General features: G+C 32.3%; 1 pseudogene; it reads right to left on the reverse strand.

The window, feature by feature from the left end:
* Positions 1-4,654: 4,654 nt before the first annotated feature.
* Positions 4,655-6,731, reverse strand: LOC121225480 (uncharacterized; annotated as a pseudogene).
* Positions 6,732-25,554: the final 18,823 nt, after the last annotated feature.

Raw genomic sequence — 25,554 nt, forward strand, 5'->3', positions numbered from 1 at the left:
GTAATACCAAAGAGATAGGATTCGCTGCCCACAGCATTAATCCGCTTCGCTTTAGCTACTTCAAGTCTTAACGCTAGGGAGATAAGATTCGCTGCCCTCAGTTTTAATCTGCTCCGCTGCAATGCTAGGGAAACAAGGTTCGCTACCTTTAGTTTTAATCTGTTCCACTATAATTCCAAAGAGATAGGATTCGCTGCCCATAGCTTTAACCCGCTCCACTTCAGCTATTTTGAGTCTTAACACCAGGGAGATAAGATTCGCTACCCTCAACTTTAATCTACTCCGCTGCAATGCTAGGGAAACAAGATTCGCTACCTTTAGCTTTAATCTGTTTCACTATAATGCCAAAGAGATAGGATTCGCTGCCCACAGCTTTAATCCGCTCCACTTCAGCTAATCCAAGTCTTAACGCTAGGGAGATAAGATTCGTTGCCCTCAGCTTTAATCTGCTCCACTACAACGCTAGGGAAACAAGATTCACTACCTTTAGCTTTAATCTGTTCCACTATAATGCCAAAGAGATAGGATTTGCTGTCCACAGCTTTAATCCGTTCCACTTCAGCTATTTCAAGTATTAATGCCAGGGAGATAAGATTCGCCATCTTCAGCCTGTCCTACTGCATCTTCAGAGAGATAATATCTTTTATTTTACTCTACTCCACTGCAACTTCAAGGAGATAGGAATACTAGCCTCAATCTACTCTACTACTAGTTAAAGAGATAAGATCTGCCATCTTCGATCTGTTCCACTACTGCTTAGGGAGATAAGATCTGTAGTTCCTCGGTCTGCTCCGCTGCTGCTCATGGAGATAAGACCTGATGCGATCTACTCTACTACACCTTTAGAGATATAAGATCTTTTATTTTCAACCTACTCCACTGCTGCTCAGGGAGACAAGGCTAGGGTCTTTGATCTGCTTCACTGTCAGTACAAAAAGGCAAGATCTGTTATCTTTAACCTGCTCAGCTGCCACTGAGGGAGGCAAGGCTAGTGTCTTCGATCTACTCCACTACTGCGTAGGGAGATGAGATCTGTAATCTTCAACCTACTCCACTGTTGCTCAAGGAGATAAGGATGGGGACTTTGATCTGCTCCACTACTGCTTAGGGAGATAAGATCTGTAATTTTCAACCTACTCCACTGCTGCTCAGGGAGATAGGCTGGGGTTTTCGATCTGCTCTACTACTGCTTAGGGAGATAAGATCTGTAATCTTCAACCTACTCCACTACTGCTCAGGGAGACAATGTTGGGGTCTTCGATCTGCTCCACTACTGCTTAGGGAGATAAGATCTGTAATCTTCAACCTACTCCACTACTTCTCAGGGAAATAAGGCTGGGGTCTTCGATCTACTCCGCTACTGCTTAGGGAGATAAGATCTATAATCTTCAACCTACACTACTGCTGCTCAGGGAGATAAGGCTAGGGACTTCGATCTGCTCCACTACTGCTTAGGGAGATAAGATCTGTAATTTTTAACCTACTCCACTACGGCTCAGGGAGATAGGCTGGAGTTTCATCGGTTTGTTTTTCGGGGAACATGTCCTGTATAATTCAATTCATGAACCTAATTATGCCTAGTAATTAGGATGTCATGATCAAAATGAATCAAATGCTCCTAACTAGACACTTGTGAATGGTGTTTGCTTGAATGCACAATTTTTTTACGAGAATGATCCCACCTAGGTTATCATTGCTCGAAGTTTATTAAGGTTTTAACACTGACGTACTACAACGCCTTCTTGCTTGGCCGGCTTTTCTGAAGAAACATTTAGTCAGGTTGCCCCCCACTGTAAACCTCAAAGTTTAATCCATTGGGGCTCCAAAATTTGTACCATCGTTCTCCCACTGTAACCCAAGGGTAGAAATATATGGCTTTTATTCAATCTTCTCCTATCACAATTCAAGGACACAGGATCTAAATCTCTCTGGTCCCTTACACCATTCCCAGGGTATCGCACCAAAGGCTTATGTACAAATGAAGACTTTCGTCTCTGAGGTAACCTCTTCCTATTGTCTGGTGATCATTGCTTGCTTGTTTATTTAAGCTTTGTCATCAACACGACATCTTGTCATTTTGTTCAATCAATGTTTTTGACAAAAAATCCAAGGAGAAAGTCCTAATTTAAACTCTTCCTTTTCAAATTTCCAACCTTTAAACATGGTGCGTTCTAAATAATAGTCCTATTTCAGATTCTCATATTATTTAGAAACTTCTAGAGTAATATTCAAAACTTCCCTTGTGAAAGTTTTATTAGTCCATTAATCATTATTCCAATGCAACATGCTTGCAAAAAGGTCATAACAATGGATAAGAATAAAGTAAGTTCTGAGCATAGCTCGAAAGGAATAAACTATCAAAAGTAGTAAAGAATGATAGCAAAGAAATTGATTGGGAGCACATATCTTGGAAAATAATGAAGTATTCTAAGAACAACAAATTCAATATAAATAGTATGAAGACTAGGTGCCTCAGATATCACAGCTTGAACTTCTCTGTACAAACTTTCTGAAGATCATTTTGAGTTTGACATGTGTTTAGGAGATCTACAGTACTCTGTTGATACCCTAAGATGTCGCCTACCCTCTTATGCTAATTTAGGTATAACAAGATCACCACATGCCCCAATCCAGTCAAAATCCGAGTTGCTCTGATCACCTCGTGCCTCATTCTCATCGATATTTAAGCTGCCATTTTTGAGTTTTCAACTCAAATCCCCTTTGGTCTATGGTGCCCTTTGCGGGTTTTCACCTTAGCCTCTCCATTTTCATTTTTCATTTTCATTTTTTTCATCATTTTTTTTACGACTCAAAGTACCCCTTGCCGGTTTTCACCTTGGTCATTTCTCCTTCTTTAAGCGAAGTATTTCTTAACTGAATCTGAGTTGACAGGATTAGGCAATCAATGCTCCTCCGGAAAAGGTATTCCTTACAACATAAGGACCTTCCCAATTTGACATTCCTTTCCCTCTAAAATCCCTTTGTAGAGGAATGATCTTTCTAACATCCAGCCTTCTCGTGGAATTCTCTAAGATGACCCTGTTTATTATGGGCTCGTATCATTTATTTCTGGTACATCTGACCCTGATAAATAGCTCTTACCCCTTTTCCTAGGTTCAACTGATCACATCGTGATTGGATCCATTCTGCTTCATCCCACTCTAGCTTAACTAATACCCGGAGAGAGGGGATTTTAATAGGTAAAATTACCTCAATCCCGTGAACCAAAGAGAAATATGTTTCCCCGGTTAACGTCATGATAGATGTTCGACAAGCAAGGAGGGTAAAATGGTAATTTCTCATGCCAATCATTGCAAGTCTGAGCCATTTTCCTTCAATTTTCTTGATATTCACCTCTAGGCAATTTAGTGACGAATCATGGTGTCTGATTTTGAATTAATTACACACCATAGCTGTCGTACTATTGCTCAAGCTCAATGCATTATCCAATGTAATCCTCTCTGAAATTCTATATCGGTATATGATGATATTGGCGTATAAAGTAGCCTTTACCCGTTTGTTGAAGTAATTAATGATCTCAAAATGAAGCAATGCCCATAAGAAACCTTCGATGATGATGACGTCCATGCCCTATTTTGCTCAAAATTTGAGTCGCCATTTTCACGTTTTCATCTCAAATCCACATTTGGTCAAAACGCCCTTTGCGGGTTTTCGCCTTGACCTCTTCTTTTTCTTTTTTCCTTCTTTTTGATTTGGATGACCTTTTATTTTGACTTTGATTTTTCATTTTTTTTCTTTCTTTTTTAATGCATCTGAGTTCATAGGGTTAGGTCAGTCCTTGTTTTCCCTTTCTTTGATATCGAATTTCTTTCATAGAGCCTCTTGGGAGAAACTACGACAGAAAGCTTTGGATCCTCCCCTTCAATTAGGATAAAATCCAACAAAACTTGAAGAGATGGAAACTCGTCTTCAAATGGGCAAAGCTATGCTGAGTCAACTAGAAAAGCATTGCCCTGGCAAAGAATTTTCATTGCATCATTCACACTGCGAATTTCTGACATCGTGCTGTTGTGCAGATTTGGGTTTATCCTGGTATAATCATACAAAGACATCTTTGAACTCTAGAAGTAACTCAATAAAGTCTTGCTTCGTCTTGGAAGTCAGGTCAATTCTAATCTTCACCCAGCTTACAATTTCTAATAATTCCTTATAAGGTAGGTTTTGTCTATCCCATCCTCAACAAGTCTGGAAATAGGCTACAATCTATGTCATTTTCAAAGTCATGAGATCCCTCTAAACACCTGTTTCACTCGAAAAGAGGTTCGAAATCTGTAGCAGTGTCACTCATGTCATTGATATCTGGGGACCCATAGTAAATACCAAAGAATTTACAAAAGAATGTGTGAATTTATGAATAATTATTTGTACAATATGATTATGAATGAATATAGGAATAATGTAGAAGAAAATCCAAAAGAATGAAAGATTAATAATGAAAGAATATTGGCTCTAAAATAAATGTAAAGATGTATTTTATTAGAATAACGATGTTTAGACATGAGCCTATTTCATAAAGGAATTCTTATTGCCCCTAGGCTAAAAGCAACAAGTGTGTTATGAACATTACTCTAAATAAGCTCTAAAAACTATAGGGATTTCTTTCGCAGTTCAATTGTTTAGAACACTCCTAAGTTTATAAGGGTGAATATCTAACAAGGTCCCTTTCTTTTGCATCTTCATATACGGTATTGATGTGAACGCTTCCCAACACTTATTCATTCGTTGCATTCTCCCCATTATCAATGTGGTTGGGTAGCAGATCTTCTGTACTGGAGGCCTCATCGAACTTGACAATGCCTATATTAATGAGTCTTTCAACTATCTTTTTGAATGCGGTGCAATTTTCTATCGAGTACCCCGCAATTCCTGCATAGTATTCACACTGAGCATTTACATTATACCATTTAGGAAATGGAGGCACCATTGGTTTCTGATAGAAAGGGGACACCACATGTGCATTAAATAGGCTTTGATATAGCTCGCTATATGACATCGGTATAGGCGTGAACTGAGGCATTTCTGTATTTACCTTCGTGTAAGATTCTCGCTTTAAAGGGCTCTGATGGCTAGTGGTTTCTGTCTTTGGCCGGCCCACAGCGATTGGTTTCGAATGGCCCTTGTTATATCTGTCTGCATTATCCCCCTTATTCCCTTTCCTCTTTGGGGCCTTTATAGTATCTGGGTACTCTACCCTCGCCTGTTTTGTTTCTGCTAGATTATCAAGAGCAATAGGATTGGCTAGATTGTTCCTCATATCGGATCTTGAGCCTATCGGGTGATTCATTGGTGTTAAGGTACCGGTCTGATATTGTTGGATTTGATAGTAAGGGGTGCCCCTTGTAGACGCATATCTGGCTGGACATTTATCGGGGTAAAACCTGAGGGATAAACAGGGTCTTCATTATCTTCCCCAAAGTGGACCACCGAGTCTTTCACTTCTTCTAACTCTCCAGCTAGCAATCGGTTGAACTGACTCATCATAGTTCTCTGTAATTCTAGCATCTGATCTCTCATTTCCTGTTGAAATTTAGTCAGTTGCTCTTGCATCTGCATTTGCATTCGCTCTAATTTCTCTAACATTTGGTCCATTTCTTTAGTCTTTTCTTGGGTACCGTAAGGGTGTTAGTAGGTCGGTGGGTTTCCAAATTAACTGAGGAGTGATTTAAATTCATTAGAATTTTTAATGCATATGAAACAAATGCAATGCATGAAATGAAAGCAAAAAAACGTCAATTTTGATTCAATTTCATTTAAGAAAACTTTACTAGAAAGCAAATTTCTTTACGTAAAGTGAATTATAAATAAAGCTTTGCCCTATTACTCAGAATTATAATCTTCCTAAGTAACAAAGCTAACTCTTGCCCCCGATCTAATTCTAATTCATACTTCATACTCAGCATGTCGGCCTGTACTGCCAAAGTCTGTGCTTGATCAGCTACTTTTCGAATCTAGACCACAGCTTCTTCCATAATATGATCTCTGCTCCTAACTTGATTCTGAAAGTAGTAGAGCTGTTCATTATTACGACTTTCACTTGCTTTCAAGTGCTTGATCCGGATCTCACAATTTTGCAACACTGTTTCTAGCTCTTCTATTCTTTCCTTCATTTCCTCGATCTTGCCTAAGCTTGCTCTCAACTCTGTTGTAGAATTTTGATTTTGATACTGACAAAGAGATCTTTCCAACTCAGTCACCCTATTCTTTAATTCACCTTTTTCTCTTTGGCTATCTGACAAACTCTTTTCTAAAGCCTCGTTTCACATCTGCGTCTCTTAGAATTTTTGTTCCCATCTATCAGCTTTGTCCTTTTCTTCTCAAATTTCTACTCGCCATTGTTCTGAAGTTTTTCCCAACCTAACAGTTCTCATTGACCGACGTAACTTTTTATAGTCTGTCTTCAAGCTATCCAACTCTTCCTCAGGCTTATTTTTCCCTTTCCTTAATTTCTCAATTTCGAGCTTCTGAACGTCTATGTCTAATCTCAAGTTCATCTTTTCTTCCTCCATTTGTTCTATCTTCTTTTCTAAATCCGCATTTCTTCTTTCTAAATCTTGTCTTATGATTTCCAACTTAGAAAGGATGACCCGTAAATATTCCTCTATTGACTGGCTGTTTTCCTGACTTATCTTGGGTATATTATCGTTAATTCTCCTAACCCACCATTCATTATACTTTGGAGTTGTCATCGGACCCACAGCTAACCTCTTCATTCGGCGAGTCTATTTTCACGCACTAGATATCTCTTGAATCTTCTTTCTATAACTATCATCTCTGTATGAAAATCCACAATCAGCTATCCCTTGAGTCGCAGGTATAACTTGTTTTGACCTATACTGCCTTAGCACCAATAATGGGGCATATCCAACAACTCCCCAAATTTTAAGCAGTGGAACCCAATCAAAATTACCACACCTATACAGGATCTCATCTAGAAGTAACCACGGAGCTCTCCACTCGATGTTCTCTTCTTGAAGATTCTGAAGAATTCTCATCCACTTTTCCTTCGAAATGTCATCTCTCCTGGGCGTAGTTACTATCTCCTTTAGCGGTGAATAATTTTCAGAGAAAACCTGATACGAAACATTATCCACCTTCCAAAAGTGACTACGAAACCATGCGAATAGAAGCTGTGCACATCCAATGAATCTCCCCTCTCCCGCTTTCTGGCATGCACTCAATGACCTGAAAGTTTCTGCCAAAATTGCCAAAATTGGTGTAACCCTTTTATCAAGCTGGTCGAATAAATCAGCGACTGCTTCATCAACATGCCCCAAAGCTTTGGAGAAGACAATCAAGCCATATATACTTAAAGCAAATATATCTAACCTCTTCCTCACGTCTGGGTGCGTTAGAATTGCATCTTTCAAACTCCTCCAAGGAACGCACTTACTATCCCCCTTTTGCTTAATCCATGCAGCAACCCACTGTTCACTCATCCCTGTTATACTCATCAGCTTCTTCGAAAAGGTTGACACATTTATAGCTCTCGAGTAGACCTTGTCCACTTGAAACTTTGAACGTCAGAGTAAAGCCACATATTCTTCTATCGTAGGCACCAAATCGACCTTCCCAAAGGTGAAGCAACTGTAAGCAGGATTCCAAAACTAGGCGAGGGCTCGAAACAAATGCTTTTCTACCTTCATGTTAAGCAAATAAGGCAAATCCCCATAATTATCATAAAATAGTTGTCTAACATCTTCATTCCACTAATCCCAGATTTCTTTCAACTCTTGCAAACTGTTTTGAGTTACACTGATGTGAGTAAAGTCCCACAATTCTGATACATATCCGTCAGCCAAACTATCGCCTTTCTCTTGCTGTGTCGTTTCAGACCAAGTTCGGACAGCCGCATTATCCTCCACTTTATCAAGAAACCCTTTTTCCATGATAAGCTTTCTATCTAGTAACTGGATATGAACCGACGCCTTTTATAATGAAATGAGATGCCATGTCATGCAATCAAAATAAAACAAAAACAAAAAAAAAAGTCAGTATCATACAAACATAAAATATAATCAAGAAATAGTAAAACACCTATTTGGATATCTACTAGGGTTCAGTGTAGTTCTACCTAAGGTGGATTCCTAAGGTTAACTATATGAAGTTCGGCTTCTAGGGCAAAGGTACCCGAACCACCAGATTCCTCGATCTTCACCCATTATAGGCTCATATACATCAAGTTCGGTTCAGGGGAATACATTTTCCCTATGACTATACGGAGATGAAAATCTCACTAAGGCATAGGTACCGATGTATTCCGAAAGCGATCCACTATCCTATACGGAGGTGAAAACCTCACGAAAGAATAGTTTCTCACTCTCATTTAAAAGGGTTAGATCATTCAATTCATGTAATGTGTAATGCAAACAATACTTAGATCAATTAAGCAAGGAAATAATGAATGCAAAAAGAATATCATGAATTTTTAAAATTTATTTTTTCGACCATAAAACAAAAATTAATCAACTTTGTGGCTCGACTCTTTTATTTTTTTTAAAAAGTCTCCCCAGCGGAGTCGCCAAGCTGTCGAAACCATTTTTATTTTTTAAAAAAAACAAAAATTAGTTGTCGATTTTAAAAAATGAAAAATTGGGAGTCGCCACCAATCTTTTATTGAGGTGTGACTGGATCACCTAAAAACGGCTTTGGTCTACGAGTTTTAGAAAAATAGATCCGGGAGTCGGTTACGTTCGAGGAAGGATTAGCACCTTCGTAATGCCCAAAAATTGGTACCAAATTGATTAATTAATGTCTTAATGTCGAGAGTTGAAAAATACGTTCCTTAATTAAATTAAGTTATTAAGACTCCCTCATTTCGAAATAGAAAACATCACACCCAATGCGTTAGGGCACGATATTTTGTTTTTTCAAGATGAGTTTGTCGAAAAGGTTTGTGTGATAAAATTTAAAAGAAATATTCAATTGTTTAAGATTTATGACGAAACCGCGGCCCAATACGTTAGGGCACAATTTCTCAACATCCCAAACATTGAAATTTTCCTTTATTAATATATATATTTTTTAAAAAAATATTTGTCTTGAGAAATCAATACGTCACATCCAATGCGTTAGGACACAACATATTAAATTCCCAACAACAAGGTTTTTCATTTTATTTTTGATCAAAGAGCAACTCTCGATTGTTAGATTTAACAAAGAAAATTGGAACCCAATACGTTAGGGCTCAATTTTCTTGAAAATCCTAAATACGAGTATTATCCCTATTTTGAAAAGTTCTATTTTTAAATTCGAGTAAAAAGGATGATGTAATGTTATATTGAATGTATGTATAAATGTCGCAATAACAAACACAACAATTATATAGAAATAATATAAATAGTAAATAAACGAAATTAATATAAATAATAAAACAATGACATACGAAATATCAAATAAATGAACAAAAATAAATAAATAAAAACATCCTTAATGAAAGCACAAATAAATACACGAGCGAAAGAAATAAACAAAATTATAAAAAAAGGTTAAAAATAAAGAATATAAAGTGTGTGTATATAATATGTATGTTGAAATTATGAAGGAAAAAAAAACATGGATTTACACATAAAATTTGGATTATAGAATTTATATAACAAATTATATATAATGCATTTATAAAAAGAAATATATAAACATATATATTATAAAATATGTGTAAAAAAGAATATATATTTGAGCATTTTAAAAAAAATATACGTATATATATAAATATAAAAAAATATTTGTTAGAAAAAATTATATACGCATGTGCACATATATAAATAATAAAATATACATATACAGATTTTTTTAAAAATAATTACATTATTAATTAAAAAAATAAAATAAAAAAAGGACTAAATTGAATTGTAGACAAAAATTTGGGGCAAATTTGCAAATAATTGAAGACTGGAGGACCCTATTGAACACGTTAATAATTCGGAGGGGTTGGAAAGGAAATTATCCCTTCTACTCCAAAACGGCATCGTTCAAATAGGATTAAATTGAAATCGAAGAAAAAGTAAAGGGATAAATTTTAAAAAATAAAAGAAACCTAATTGTAAAAACTTTAAAAGGCGGAGGGACTAAAAGCGTAATTTTCCCCTCCGCTCAAAAATACGCGGATCCTAGGCCGGGTCGGGTCGATTTCGGGTCGACCCATGCCCAAAACGGCGCCGTTTTAGTTGGCTATTTAAGCCAAAAAACCTTTCAAAAAAATCATTTCTTTCATTTCTTTAAAAAAATTCCAAAAAAAAGCTCTCAACCCCTCAGTTCTCCGGCGTCCAGTCCGGCCATCGGTCATCGTGCCGGCCGCCGATCTCCAGCGCCGGCACCGCCGTATGCGGTGGCCGAAAAAGGGAAAAACGCCTTATTCGATTCCCTTGACTTTACTAAACCCAAATCTGGGTTCAAAGTTTCAAAAAACCACAGAAAACGCGACGAAAAATCACAGAACCTTTCGGTTTCCGACCATCGACCCGAGGAATAGCTCCCTCAATCGTCTCCGCGTCGTTTCAAAATCGAAAACAGGTTGTTCCCTTCTTTTTATTTAATTTATTCGCATGCAAATAAAAAAAATAAAATGAATCTAATCTAACAATAGATAAAAAAAAATTGTTAATAGCAACCTTTTGAATCGATTTATGCCCTTCCCCTATTTGAACTCTCTGTGTTGCAAAAATAATAGCTTTCTTTTTTATTAATTTTCGGGGATCAATATTACAGTATATCAATGGCTCTTTTATAGCCGAAGTATCAACAATATAAAGAAACAATTTTTGATTTGGTTTGCAAATCTTTTTCTTTCCATATACTGCTGCTTTCTTTCTTGATGTGCAGGTACAACGATCATGCGGGGCTGCGGCGCGAACGAGGAAAGCTGTGGTTTACCCTAGAAACCCTAGGGTTTCTGAAATTACTTGGGCCACTAATTTTGGGCCTATTTTGTTATAATCGGGTTTGGGTTAATTGGGCCACTATTTTGTCTTATTAACTTGGCCATACAAGCCTGCTTGTAATTCGAGCCTTTTAGACCCGGGTAAAATCGGGTATTTACAGTAAAGATATAACAATGTGGATGAAAAATCTTGTTATGTACAAATATTAAAAATTATATCAAAGCGGAATTAAATCTTTGGTTGAAGTAGTAAAGTTAAGGTTTTATAGATGCTAGTACCATAGGTTCAAATTTCACTACATGTAAGTTTTTTTTAAAAGACAGAAATACATCCATAATAATATAACTTATTTTGTATATAATAAGTTATTTTAGTCATTTCTTCAACCGAACTGATACCAGGTTAACTCGTGAGACCAATTTAATCAAAAAATTCATACTACGTTCTAAATCTATAATTTCTTATTAAAACATTTGTATGCAAATGTTTATTATTCTCTTCCTGGGATGTATTGAATATGTTTGCAAGAATGTAGTAATCCATAATGAATATCAAATTGTCAAAAAATTTAGAATTGGTATTGAACTTTAAAACCTTATTAGCATTATAACAAATATGTCTCGTTTAGTTACGAGGGTAATAATTAGAAGAAAAAGCTTATTTATTACGTATATATTACAATAGTTAGATTTAAAATAAAAAATAGTTAGTACAAATTTAAATTAAAAATTAGAAAGATAAATTAATAACTCTTATAAAAAATAAGACATCTTCAAAATAAGCGAAAAATTTTCTTTCTCTTTACTAAAAATAAATCATGAGAGTGGTTAAATGTTACCAATTGAATCAGTTTATTGTTAATCCATATTCTAAAACATGTATAAAAAATAATATTCCTACCAAATGTAACATTGTATCTTTATGCCAATCCTAATAGTAAATACAAATCGAGTATGATATGAATGTGTAGCTTCACCTCAATTCCAACTCAAAACATGTTCTCTTAGTACAATGCTACAACCTTGGGGAAAGTGGTGTCACAATCTATTCTTTAAAATTTTCAGTGATATTGTGCTCACGAAGCTGGTGTGACATGGGCAAAAATTTGGATAGATCAGCTCTAATATTAAAGGCTTGAATTTGATTCAAAATGTTGTCTACTTTATAATATATTTTTTATTTTATTTTATATATTATATAAAATCATATATAAATTCGATCTAGTCATGAACACTTCTGAGCTCTAATTTTTTTATAAAAAATAGGGTCAAGAAAACAAGATGAGGGTTTCAAATCCCAGGCTGTTTGCAAGAAAAAGTAGATGCAGCACATATAAACAAGCATTATGCAAGTATTACATAAGGATGGCAAAGGCATTCATTTACATGTGAACCCTGGGCTGAGCAATGAATGGCCCGCCACGGTGGGCCTACAAAGGTGACAGCAATGCACCCACACACCCCACCCTCCCCGAAATGCAGTGTTGGTAGTAAAAGCCCTTTCAGGCTTTTATATAGGAAAAAGGAGTCTGACTTGACACCTCTTTAGGACAAAAGTCTCATTGGAACCTTTCGAAAGGAGCCACTGCATGAGACAAACCAGCATTAACAACACCCCCTGCAATATGCTTGTACATGAGTCGGTATCAAATTTATATATGATATTAATATTATATATGTTTGTTAAAATCCGATCATATGAGGTTTACTTTTTATCCAAGTCTATTTATATTTCTAAATCATTAATTAATAGAAAATTAATGGCGATTTTTTAACAAAACTTTATATATATATATATTGTTATGGTATTTCCTGTTACCAACCCGAAACCTGAATATAACTCCGAACTACCAACCCACAACTCGAGTAGATACGGAGGAACCTGGGCCTCATAAGGTAGAGACATTAAGGGCTCGCGAGCCAGGTTCTCATATTCCTGGGTGTTCGTAGGCAAAGGGTGTGAAATCAAGTGAGTGGTTCGATGAACACGTGTTAAGTCTAGAACAGTATACATGTTGACATGCATGGAGCTTACCTAAGACGTCATTTCGATAAACAATAATTGTATATTATAAATATCCGATTCTCCTCACTTAAAGGACACATCAAACAATCAATATATATATAATATAAAAGTTGTTCAAGAATCAAATAAAAAATTAATATCTATAGTTGAGTGGCATTCATTGAGAAGGGATTAATGAGGAATCAGTGGCCATCGTATTGAAGATGTTTTTAGGGTTTAAATTTTCACAAATGATCTGTGATGAAATTAATTGGAAAGGTACAAGATGGCAAATAATATTGAAAAACTAGCCAAGAAGAGTCAAAATGAAAAGGACATTGCATTAAACTACAAAATGTAATAAAAATTGAAAATAATAAAAGATAATTTACAAGTGTATGGCACCAAGGAGGCATGTTTGAAAATTAGAGGTATTTATAAGCTTTGATAAGTAGAGTTTGAATTGATTTTATGTATAATTTTAATATTATATATTTTATCTTGGTTTATTTATATTTATAGTTGATTAATTTAAAATCATTTACGTCCACTCACTTGTAAATTTGCAGGATAACACAATTAAGTCCCACAGACATGGGAAACACCAAAACAGTTCAATTCAAACGACCAATTCCCTATCCTAACAGCTGGGAGTGTCCCATGTAAGTACATATTAATTATGATTGAAAATTAGGGTTTTCTTTTTTCTTTTTTCTTTTGGAGTCGGTCTTCTAAAGAGTTTATAAATACAAATATAAGTGAAATTGAAATATATTTGAATAAGGTGAGACTTGAACTTGGATCATTAAAATCTTAAAGTCTCATCATTGATCGCAATAAATTAAAATTATACAAAAAGATAATTAGATGAATAATATCATAAAAATAATTAAATACATAAAACATTAAATAATTAACTGAGCTTAAATCACAAACTAAAATCTATTTAGACAACTCAATTAAAATAAATCTGAAACTTGAATACAAGACCTCAAAATTTTCAAGAGCCTCATTAATGTAGATTGAAATTAGGGTATCATGTGTCACATAAGTTATGTTTGCTGCTGTCCATATGTTCTAAGCATACTCAAATTTTATATGTTTCTCTATATATGTTTGGAAAGTAATACGCGTCTATTTTCGAATATGTATCAAATAAAAATATTAAATACCAACAATTTAAAAGATTGCATGAAATAGTTACATCAGTACATGTTACTTTTATTCACATCAAGATAATCATTTTAAAAATCGACTGTTTATTATGCATCACCTGTAATAATTAAATAATAAAAATATTTAACCCAATTGTTGTTGTAATAGGTAGTCGATTTTTTTAAAAATAAAATTAAAGTAAAATAATTTATCAGAATGCCATGGTAATTGGTAATGATAAGGTTTAATTTATGTCCCATTTTACACATAGAAGATAAAAATATATATTCCAAATCAATTAATCAAGTATGCATATTTGAATGATTTTTAATTCAGTTGATATTATTATTATTGAAATAATTTAAAATTATATATATGTTTAAAAGTATTTAAATTTGTAATGATTTTTAATTCAGTTGATATTATTATTATTGAAATAATTTAAAATTATATATATGTTTAAAAGTATTTAAATTTGTAATTATTGGTAATGCAATGTGGACAATCCTATATTGGTTGAGGAAAGGCTTTTAAGAGGGTTTAAATATAGTCTTGCCTCTTATTTTTATTGAGCAATTGGGGGTTAAAGGCTAAACACATGTGTGCTGTTGCTTGAATATTGAAGTATTGTCTTTACTTTGGTTTCAAGGCTTATATTTTTTGGTTTGGGTATATTTAATATAATCTTAATATAGATATCCTTCGGATCCTTCAAATTGAAGCAATGACATTACCAATCAATTGAAATACCCCAACACTCCACCTTTGTCATATATACCATACATTACACTAGATAGATATCATATTCATGGAATACGATTCACTTTCAAGATACATTGGTGGTAAAATGGTAGACACGTAAGACTTAAAATCTTGTGAATCCCTTCAAAGCATAAACATTAAAGTTAATATCTTTACTTTAATAATTGAAGAAACCTATGAGTAATTTTAAATAATAATAATAATATAATTTTTTTGACATGATATTCTTTTAATTAGGAAAGCAACTGGAAACTTGGACATTGTATAAGAGAGAACAAAAAAAACCCAAGTAGGCATAGAACATTTCTCCAGGTGAAAGGTGTGGGGTGGGCAAACTTTTGAAGGCTTGAACCATCTTAAAATATGGTGTTGGACCACCCCCACAGGCCCAGCAGCCTGGTTCTTGTAGTACCATAGTCCATTTGTCCTTTGATAAATGTTGAAATTATAATTTGATTTTTCTTTGGTTTAAGGGCATAAAAAGTTTTCAAATTTTTTCAAAAAAAGTAATTAAGTCCATATCTTTTTCACTCAATTGGATACTTGAACTTTCACAATATATCAAAAAGACTCTCAAAATTTTTCAAAAAAAAAAGCAATTAAGCCCCTGCTTTTTTTTTTCCACTCAATTGGATACTTAAACTATCAAAATGCATAAAAAAAGCCCTCAAACTTTTTCAAAAAAGCAATGAAGGCCCTGTTTTTTTTTTTTTGCACTCAATTGTCAAAAAATACATAAAAAAGATCCTTTAATTGTTAACTTTAATGGTTGACTTTTAAAACAAACCGTTCCTAATTTTTTTTCAGTTAAAGTCACACATGTCACAACTACAACGTGACATGTCGCAAAAAAAATGATAAAAATAAAAATCAATAAAAGTTATAAAAGTTATTAAATTTTAATAAAAATATAAGAAATATTTATCTATTATTATTTTAATAAAAGTATAACAAATATTTATTTTTTATTAAAAAATAGAAAAAGATTACAAAAATTGTAAAATTTTATAAAATTCTAAAAAAAATTATAAAATATAGAAAAATATATAAAATTTTATAAAGTCGTAAGAAAATGATTAAAAAATGTAAAGAATTATAAAATTCGTAAAAGAATTATAAAAATTATCATATCAAAAGAAATATTTTTATCTTTTTCGCAATATGTTACGTTGTATTGTGACATGTGATGTCTTTAACTGAAAAAAATAGGGATCATTAACTTTAACAGTTAACGATTAAAGTTAATGGTTAAAGGGTTTTCTGATGCATTTTATAATTTTTTTATAAGATTTTATATTTTTTATGATTTATATATATTTCTAATTTTTAATAATTTTTTATATTTTTATTAAAGTTTAATCACTTTTATTAATTTTTATTTTTCATAATTTTTTTGTCACATGTGACACAGTGGTTGTGATACGAGGTGGTTTTAACTGAAAAAATTAGGGGCAGTTAAATTTAACGGTCAATGGCCTTTTTGATGCATTTTGACAATTGAGTGCAAAAAGAAAATATATGGGCTTAATTGCTCTCTTTTTTTTTGAAAACTTTTGAGGGTCTTTTTAATGTATTTCGACAGTTCAAGTACTCAATTGAGTGTAAAAAAAAAGGTTAATTTTTTTTTTTTAAGTTTGAGTTCCTTTTTAATGCATTTTGAAATATCAAGTACCCAATTGAGTGCAAAAAAAAAGGAGTTTAATTGTTTTTTTTTAATTTTGAGGGATTTTTACACCCTAAAACATTTTTCTTTTCATTATTGTTAACGTTATATTTTAGTTCAAATCACTAATGATTTGTGTGTTTTTTTTTAAATATTTATTTTTTAATATTTTACTATTAACTCTAAATTCTGTTTGTGGAGTCTAAAAACTCCAAATATTTTCTCGTATCATTAAATATTTTTGTTAGTCAACTGATATGAAACTTGAAATTGTGTTTATTGAAATAATTATTTTTCATTAAAAAAATTCAATCCAATCTTGTGATTTGAATTTCATTTTTTCTAATTCCACCTCGGTTGAAGAATGAAATTTTTTAACGATGTTAGTGATATGGAAATAAGACATAACATTTATGATAGAAGAAAGAGCATATTATAGTGAATATATTTTTAATTATTTCTTAACTTTATTAAAATAAAATAAAATATTACAACTAACAACTTATAGATAATGAATATCACACATTTTGAGGCTCGAAGATTTTAATAATATCATCTTGAAGAGTGACACCGTCAACCTATAAAATTTGATTCATTTTCCTCTCCACAGTATCATAGTCATAAACTAAAATAAAAATAATTAAATCTTTAAAAAAACTTAACTTTTTAAAATTTGAAAATAGATGATCTTTGTTTAAAGAAACACATTTTTTTTAAGTGAATTATAATAATAGGGTAAAACCTAAATAATAAACTCGAATCCAAGTCACACCTAGGACGATAAACACCCTTAACTATCAGGTCATCATATGGGGTTCAAGAAACGCTCCTATTGATAGTGAAGAAATGAAATAAAGAAATTAAAGAAATTTAAGTTTAATATTTATTAAATATAATTTAATAAATGTTAAACTTTAATCTTTTAACTTATTAAACGTTTATAATATAATATATATATAGCTTGAGCAATTAACATATAATTGTAATCTTAAGCAAAATTAGGAGTATATGCGGATTTAAAAAAAATAGGGATATTATTTGGGTAGTGTGAAAGCGTGTCCATATTTTAAAAAAAACAATTTTTTTTGACACATTATTAAAAAATGAGTTCCACATGACGTGCTTTCAACCCACGCAAATAAAAACGATTTATTTTTTAAAATAATTAAAATATCGATTTATATCCCTATTTTTTTTCTTGAAATCCACATATACCCCTAATATCTTAATAACAAATAAACTTTTAAGGTTTCGTCAATTTTTTTTTAAGTAACCCTCCCAATTGCATCCAACTCTAACCTTTCAAATCATCTCTTGGTAATAAATATGTTCATAGGTCGGTTAAATTTGGGTTCAGATAAAAAAAAATTTAATTTTGATATGGCCTGATTCCATCAAAATTATTATTTATTATTAAAGAAAGACGATAATAGAGTCTGAATTTGTGTCATTTAAGTGTCAGCAAAAACTTTAGCTATTGTTTTAAACAAGTCTTGACAAATATATATATATACATATAGGGTGAGTATTTGGTACATTGGTAGCATATTTTTTTATTTCACAAGTAGTCTTAAAAAATTGACATGTGTCTTTTTTGTTAAAATAATTACTTTTAAAATATTTTACTTGTGGAATAAAAACTCCACTAATAGTGTATCAAATAATTTCTCATATAAAAATAGATAAAAATATTTTTAATGGTGAAGCCATAAAAGGTTTGGGCAAAGATCTTTGCAATTCAAATAAATCCCCAACTGATGTTCCCAAGTACATCAATAATGATACATATGTGTTAAAATAATTAGTATAAATCTAAACTTGAAATTAGAAGGATGGGTAAAATTCTTGCAAAAAAACATGACATCCTTCAAAATAAACAGAGAAAATTCATTCGCTTTACAACAAATAAGTCATATGAGTGGCTTAATATTACCAATTGTAATTAGTCTATTGTTGACTCATATACTAATACATATAAAAATAATAATACTCCTACCAAACGTAATATAAAGAGCATAACATCGGGTGATACCAAATGATAGAGGGTTGCGCGCGGACCAAGATCGAGTTGTCAAGTCATGGGAAACTCCTACGAAAGCTATAGACGACTCGGATCTGAAACGAAACAGCAAAACTAATTTAGAATCAATTAGATCTAAAACGAAAATACCCAAATAAATAAAAGATCAGCCAAGAATTAAAAACACTTAGGAATAGCTAATCTTTGAAGCCAAGAACACGAAATTGAATTCAAGATAGGTTCCAAACAGCCGAATCTAAAAAGAAGAACACAAAATAGTAAGTTAATTTCAAAAAAAACTCAACAAATCACGAAATCAATTAGATCTAGAGTTTGGACGGCAATAAAGAGGGATTTTGTGAAATCAAAACGTTTCTTGTTGTCCAATGTTGGTGCCGAACAGATTCTTGAAGGTTGAACGGGGCTGGAGACGCAACAAGAGAGTTTAAACAAGTTAGATAATGAAATCGACACAAGCAGAAAATTAAAAAGATTGAACAGCAAGAAAAATAAAGATAAAGTCCTAAGAAGCCTTGAAATCGAGAAAGATTTCACAACTCCCTTCAAACGGCTCTAATCTTCCCTCCAATGAAGAACAATGGCAAGAAGAAGGCTGAAGATGGCTCCCACAATCTAAAAGATTGTTAAAACTACTTCTAAAGAAAACTCAAGAGAAAATTCTTGAAGAACTCAAAGAGAATTTTCACTCACAAACAAATCTGAAAATTTAATGTAATTCAAGGTATTTTTCTAAGGGTGGCCAGCCAAGCCTTAATATAGGCCTTCAAACTATTTCCTAACCCTATTAGGAAAACTAAAAAAAAATAAAACCTAATTAACTTCAAGGGAAATTCGGCCAAGGCTTTTAATGGGCTTCTTGGGCCGAATTTTTACATAGGAATAAAAATAAAATTTTAAACTAAGTATTTAAAAATAAAACTTTACAAATTGGGCCACTTTAATAATTTAGCCTGATTTTCAACGAAGTATGATTTGAACTTCTTGGTTGGGCATGGAACATCTTATTGGGCCTTGCCTTCAGGAACTTGGGCTTGTAGTCTGTCTCCTGCCGAAATTGGTTCGTTGATGCTCATAACGGAGATCCAATGCGCCTTAGCTGCAAGATTCGGTTTCTTGGACCAAGATTTCCGAGATTTGAAATCTTAATTTTCTTGATTCTTGAAATCGCTCCAAACAGCAAAATTGGACCAAGATTCAGTGTCTTGATTTTTTTGAAAACAAGAAAGTGAATCTTGATTTTTTTTTCTTTCGTGTACGCATCTAAGGCATTGCTAACAAATTCTTGAATGGTTCCATTTAGTTTTGAACGCATTTGTCTGCCCTTTGACATCGTTATTGGGTCTTGTGGTAATTTGGGCCTATCACGTCCTTGAGCTTAAATTGGGCCTTTGTGACTCGTATCATCGGGCATTTAACCTTCCTTTAATCAGTAGTACAATTATGAGAGAAATTACTGTTAATTATCAAGTTCGGGTTAACCATTAATAAATATAAGTAGTATTGAATGATATTTAAAGGTTATATTTAATGGCAAAGTCATAAGTTTTATGTTGAGAGGTTAACATTGAATTATAAATTTTCGAAAGAATCAAAACACAATTTGAACAAACATTAATTTATAACTTTTGGAAGGATTAAAATACAATTATATATATTTTAAAGTTAGAGATCTTAGTACCACCCTAATTATATTTCAAGTCCAACTAAATTAAACCAATTAATTATAATATTAATACAATTTTCATAAATTTAATTTCACTCATGAATACTTCTAATGATGTAATGGTGTTTTTCACCTTCCTCCATGCTTCTTATACAGGAAGATAATCAGTGGCGAAGTTAAAAAATTATTTTTGGGAGCATAATTAAATTATATATTTTTACGATAATAAAAATATAATTTCATCATTTTAATAGTCTACATATTTATAAATTTTAAAGGATTAAATTAAAATTTATCATTTTTAAGAGACTAAAATGTAATTTTTACTATTACTAATTTAAAATTTTATAAATTATAAAGGGTTTAAATTGAAATTTTACATTTTTAAAGGGGCCCACCCTGTCTCCACCACTGGAGATAATTCCAAATCGGCTGTACTGTAATATAAGCAGTCAACCCCAAGTTGACTATCTACTGTTTTACTAGCCTTCGACCTATACACTTTACCTAAGATGTACACTCAGAACCGACATAGGAAGTCCAAAATATGGTCAGACATGATACTTCATATTTATAATCTATTTATTGTAAATTTTAATATATTTATATATCATTTATGTTATTTTCAATTATTTTATATTCGTAATAATACGATTAAAAGAAAAGTATTTATGAGTTAGATCGATTTGTGTTTAGTTTGAGTAAATCATATCGATACTTAATTCGATTTAAAATATGAGTTAAATTTTGTCTTAATTCGTCTGTATTTATAAATGATTAAAATGAACACATTTAGGTCTCTTAATATATTTTTTATGTAATACTTAGAAATTATATATTTTCTTTTACTATCATAATATATATTTTTATTAAAATTTTAAATATAAATAACTTAACATATTTTTAATAGAGTTAGTTGTACCAGATATTCCCAAACTATGATATTAATTTTAAATTGGTCACCAAATTTTAAAATGTTCTAATTATATCTCCAAACTATTAATGTTATATCAATTAAGTCATTCAGTTACTAAATTCGTTAATTTAACCGTTAAACGATATGTTAAATCTTATGTGACATAATTTAAAATAAAAAATTTAAAGAAGAATAAATACTGTAAAAATGAATGTTATAAAAATATTGATTTTAATATTTTGAAAACTTTTATAGAAGCTTTAGTGTTCAGTATCTCTTTTTAATAGTTTTATTTTGCTTACTTACAATAGTTACGTGGAAATATTTTACTTTTCTTTAATCTTTTTATTTTAGATTATCCCACATAAAATTTGACATGTAACTAACGAATGTCATGATAACTTATTTGACCCTCCAATTTTACAAAAAAAATTATTTTAGCCCTCTATTTAATTTTGAGTAAACTACCCAGATAGTCACTCGAAAATTACCATATTCCTGTTTTGGTCACTCTAAACTTTTTTTTTTGTCAATTTTAGCACCGTCATTAAGAAATGTTCATGTTTTAGTCATTCCTCCATTAAAAACCAAATAGACTGCTGATTGTACGGCCACATAATGCTAATTGCACCGCCACGTGTGTATATATTTACACATCATTAAATTAATTTCCCAAAAGAAAATCATTTTACATTATTTTAAATTGGTTATTGTTTAAGGACCCATAGGGATTAATTTCCCCCCAAAGCTATGTCAATATCATTTTACCCAACTTTATGTTTTTTTATCGCTTTTTTAGGGAATGAAACGCCGTCGTTCCATGCTACCTAATTTAAATTTTTTGAAATTAAATTTAAATACATGGGAAAATATATACACAAATGACTGTACAGTCAACAGTACGGAGGAGTGACCAAAACAAGAATGGTTCTTAACGGTAGTGCTAAAATTGACAACAAAAAAAAAAACAAAGTGACCAAAATAGGAGTACAATAATTTCAGAGGAACTATTTAGGTAGTTTATCCTTTAATTTTTCGCATCTTTTAACTATTAAACTTATATTGCTTATCAAATCACTTAAAAATAAATGAAAAAGTTAACATCTGTTAACTTTGCTTACGTGGCATACAAGTAGACTATCACATCAACAATTATTTAATTTTTTAAAATTAAAAAATTTTAAAAATTATTAAAATAATTAAAAAATGTAAAATTATAAATTATTAAAAAGTATAAAAATATATTTTTTTAATTTTTTAAAAATAATTAATTGCCAATGTGGCATATATGTGGGCTGCCACATGAATGTCACATCAACAAAATTAATAAACGTTAACTTTCTCATTCACTTGGAGGCAATTTGATAAACAATGCAAGTTCAAAGGCTAAAAGAGGTGAAAAATTAAATGGAGAGCTACAATGATTTTTTTGTGTAAAGTCAGAGGGTCAAATAAGTTATTAAGCCTTAACAAATTTAGCAATTGAAATACCTAATTGATATATACTCAGCAATTTGGAAATGTAATTAGAACATTTTAAAGTTTGGAGACCAATTTAGAATGAGGTCGTGGTTTTGGAATGTTTGGTGCAATTAACTCTTTTTATTATTTACATTATTATACAATATATTTAATTTTCATTTGATATAAATTATACAACGCACAAAATATAAAATAAAACAACATACGATAAACTTGAAAATGAGTCAAACAGAAGTAAACTCATGCTTTGAATATTAAAACTAGAGCTAAATCAATATTTTAAATGAACTTAATATTTTTTAACCAAACCCATTTTTAAAATCTAATATTTCTTTTTGAAAATCTTTCAGATATCGAATTAATCTTCAAATTTATGGTAAAAGTATTATGGAGGCCCTGCACTAGAAGTCAAATTGTATTTTACCCATTTTACTAAAAAATGGACAAAATAATCATTGTTCATTAAATCAAAGAGCAAACTGATCCTTTATGTTAGAAATTTTATCTATTTGTACTATTAAAAACTGGTGTGGTTGATGAAATAATCATAAAGTGACACATGGCGTGTCATATATACCTTGTGCTGTCGTACAATGATCAGATTTTAACAATAGATTTTGATGTAATTTTTAAAAAAAGAATCAATTTGCTCATTGATCTAATGTATAGGGACTATTTTGCTCATTTTTTAGTAAAAGTGTAACACCCCTAACCTGAATCCGTCGCCGGAACAGGGTTACAGAGCATTACCAAAATTTACAAATCAAATAACAAACATTTCATATCATCTGACATTCATATCAGAAACAAATGAAAATTCAATCATATTGTCACTTATATGAGCCATCGATGCCTAAAATACACATTAGAAATAAGTCAGGACTAAATCGAGTACTCAGAAAATTTTTCAAAAAATATCAAAATTTATCAAAGGTGCAAGGGACACACGCCCGTGTGGGCAGGCCATGTGGGCATTCGAAATAGGGACACACGGTCGTGTCCTAGCCCGTGTCCAAATTTATGAGCTCACTGACTTGGGTCACACAGCCAAGCCACATGTCCGTGTGCTAGGTCGTGTGAGCATACTGACTTGCATTAATAAGGTGCAGGGGTCACATGGCCAAGCCACACGCTCGTGTGTCAGGCCGTGTGAAAATTTTTGATCAATCTGTTTTGAAATTTTAAAGATGCAGGGGACACACGGCTAAACCACACGCCTATGTGCTAGGCCATGCGTCACACACGGCTGAGACACATGCCCGTCTCTTTGACCGTGTGGACGAAAATAGGTCATTCCCAAGGCCACATTTCTCACCTAATTTATCTTCGACTTATATTTAACACTTTAACACTTTTACAAGCCAATATAAAATATTCAAATCAAGCCAAAACTAAGTCTTATACATGACATATCAACTCATATGTTCAATTATCCGAACTTACCAAAATAACCATACTTACATATAGACATATTTTACCAAATTTATACTATCATAAACTAATCATCACCATGCTTATACGATTTCCATCATTTATCCATTTCAAACACATATCAACATATTAAGGCCATTTTTTACATATCAAGACACACCAATTACAAGTCATACCAATGACTAATTTCAACCAAACACATTCATGCCACCATTGGCCAAATTTAGCCAATACATGCCATTATAACCAAAATTTAGTTTGTTACATATACCGAAATGAGCTGAAGGGTAGTGTGATGTTGCTTTGACTAGCTTCGAACCAATTCGAGCTTTCGAATTACTATAAAACAGGTAAAATAAATCGAGTAAGCTTTTAAAGCTTAGTAAGTTCGTATAACATAGAATTAAACTTACCATCATTTCCCACATAAGGTAAGTAAACTAAACATGCTCAAACCATTTTGGCCAAATGCCTAAACACATATCCTCATCAAGCATGTTAGTCATGAGATTCTTATAACAATTCATATTCACAAATGTACATAGTTATCAAGCAAGTTTCATACACATGTATCTTTCATCCCATTTTTCAACATGTCAAATATTATCATTTTAATGTATTTTAGGCATATACGGTAACAATTTATTTTGTACTCATGTTGTTTCATATCAAAATTTCTCCCGTTGAATCATTTAAAGTATCGATGGATACACGAGTAGTACACATGAAGTGTACAAAACTGTAATCCGTCAATTCATATTCGGGAATGCTCATGTAAACATATAAACAGGAAGCTCATGCGAGCCATGTAACGGGAAGCTCCACAAAGCCATTAACGGGAAGCTCATAAGAGCCAATAACGGGAAGGTTCAAGCAAGCCAATATCGGGAAGCTCCGAAAAGCAAATTAATTAGGAAGCTCATGAAAGAGCCTTTAATCGGGAAGCTCATGAAAGAGCCTTTAATCGGGAAGCTCCGGAGATCCATATATCAGGACGCTCATAAGAGCTGTGGTGTGCCCATAACACATGCAGGATCACAACCAATCGGGATGCTCCAAAGAGCTATTACCAGGAAACTTGCAAGAACCATATAACGAGAAGCTCGTGAGAGCCAAATATCATAATGCTCATGAGAGCTAATAGCGGGACGCTCTTTCAAGCTGTGGTGTGCCCGCAATACATGCAGGGCCACAATCAATTCGGGAACCCTATATCCATCGAATTTCATTTATTCAAACGGGACTTAATATTTGTCAGATATTGTCGGATATGTGACTATTTTCATATATATGGTGCTCATACATTTCATATACATAACATTCAATTTAAAAAATATAAATATACAATTTAGTTACACGAACTTACCTCGACAAGAGTTCGTGTACGCAAAATCTACTAATTCGACACTTTTTCTTTTCCACGATCTAACTTCGTATTTGGTTTATCCGGATCTATTCGAATGAATTTAACATAAATTTAACATAAATTTATATTCAATTCAATTTCATATCTTAGGCAAAATTACCATTTTGTCATTA

Source organism: Gossypium hirsutum, chromosome D13, assembly GCF_007990345.1.
Source record: "Gossypium hirsutum isolate 1008001.06 chromosome D13, Gossypium_hirsutum_v2.1, whole genome shotgun sequence".
NCBI classification, from domain to species: Eukaryota; Viridiplantae; Streptophyta; class Magnoliopsida; order Malvales; family Malvaceae; genus Gossypium; species Gossypium hirsutum.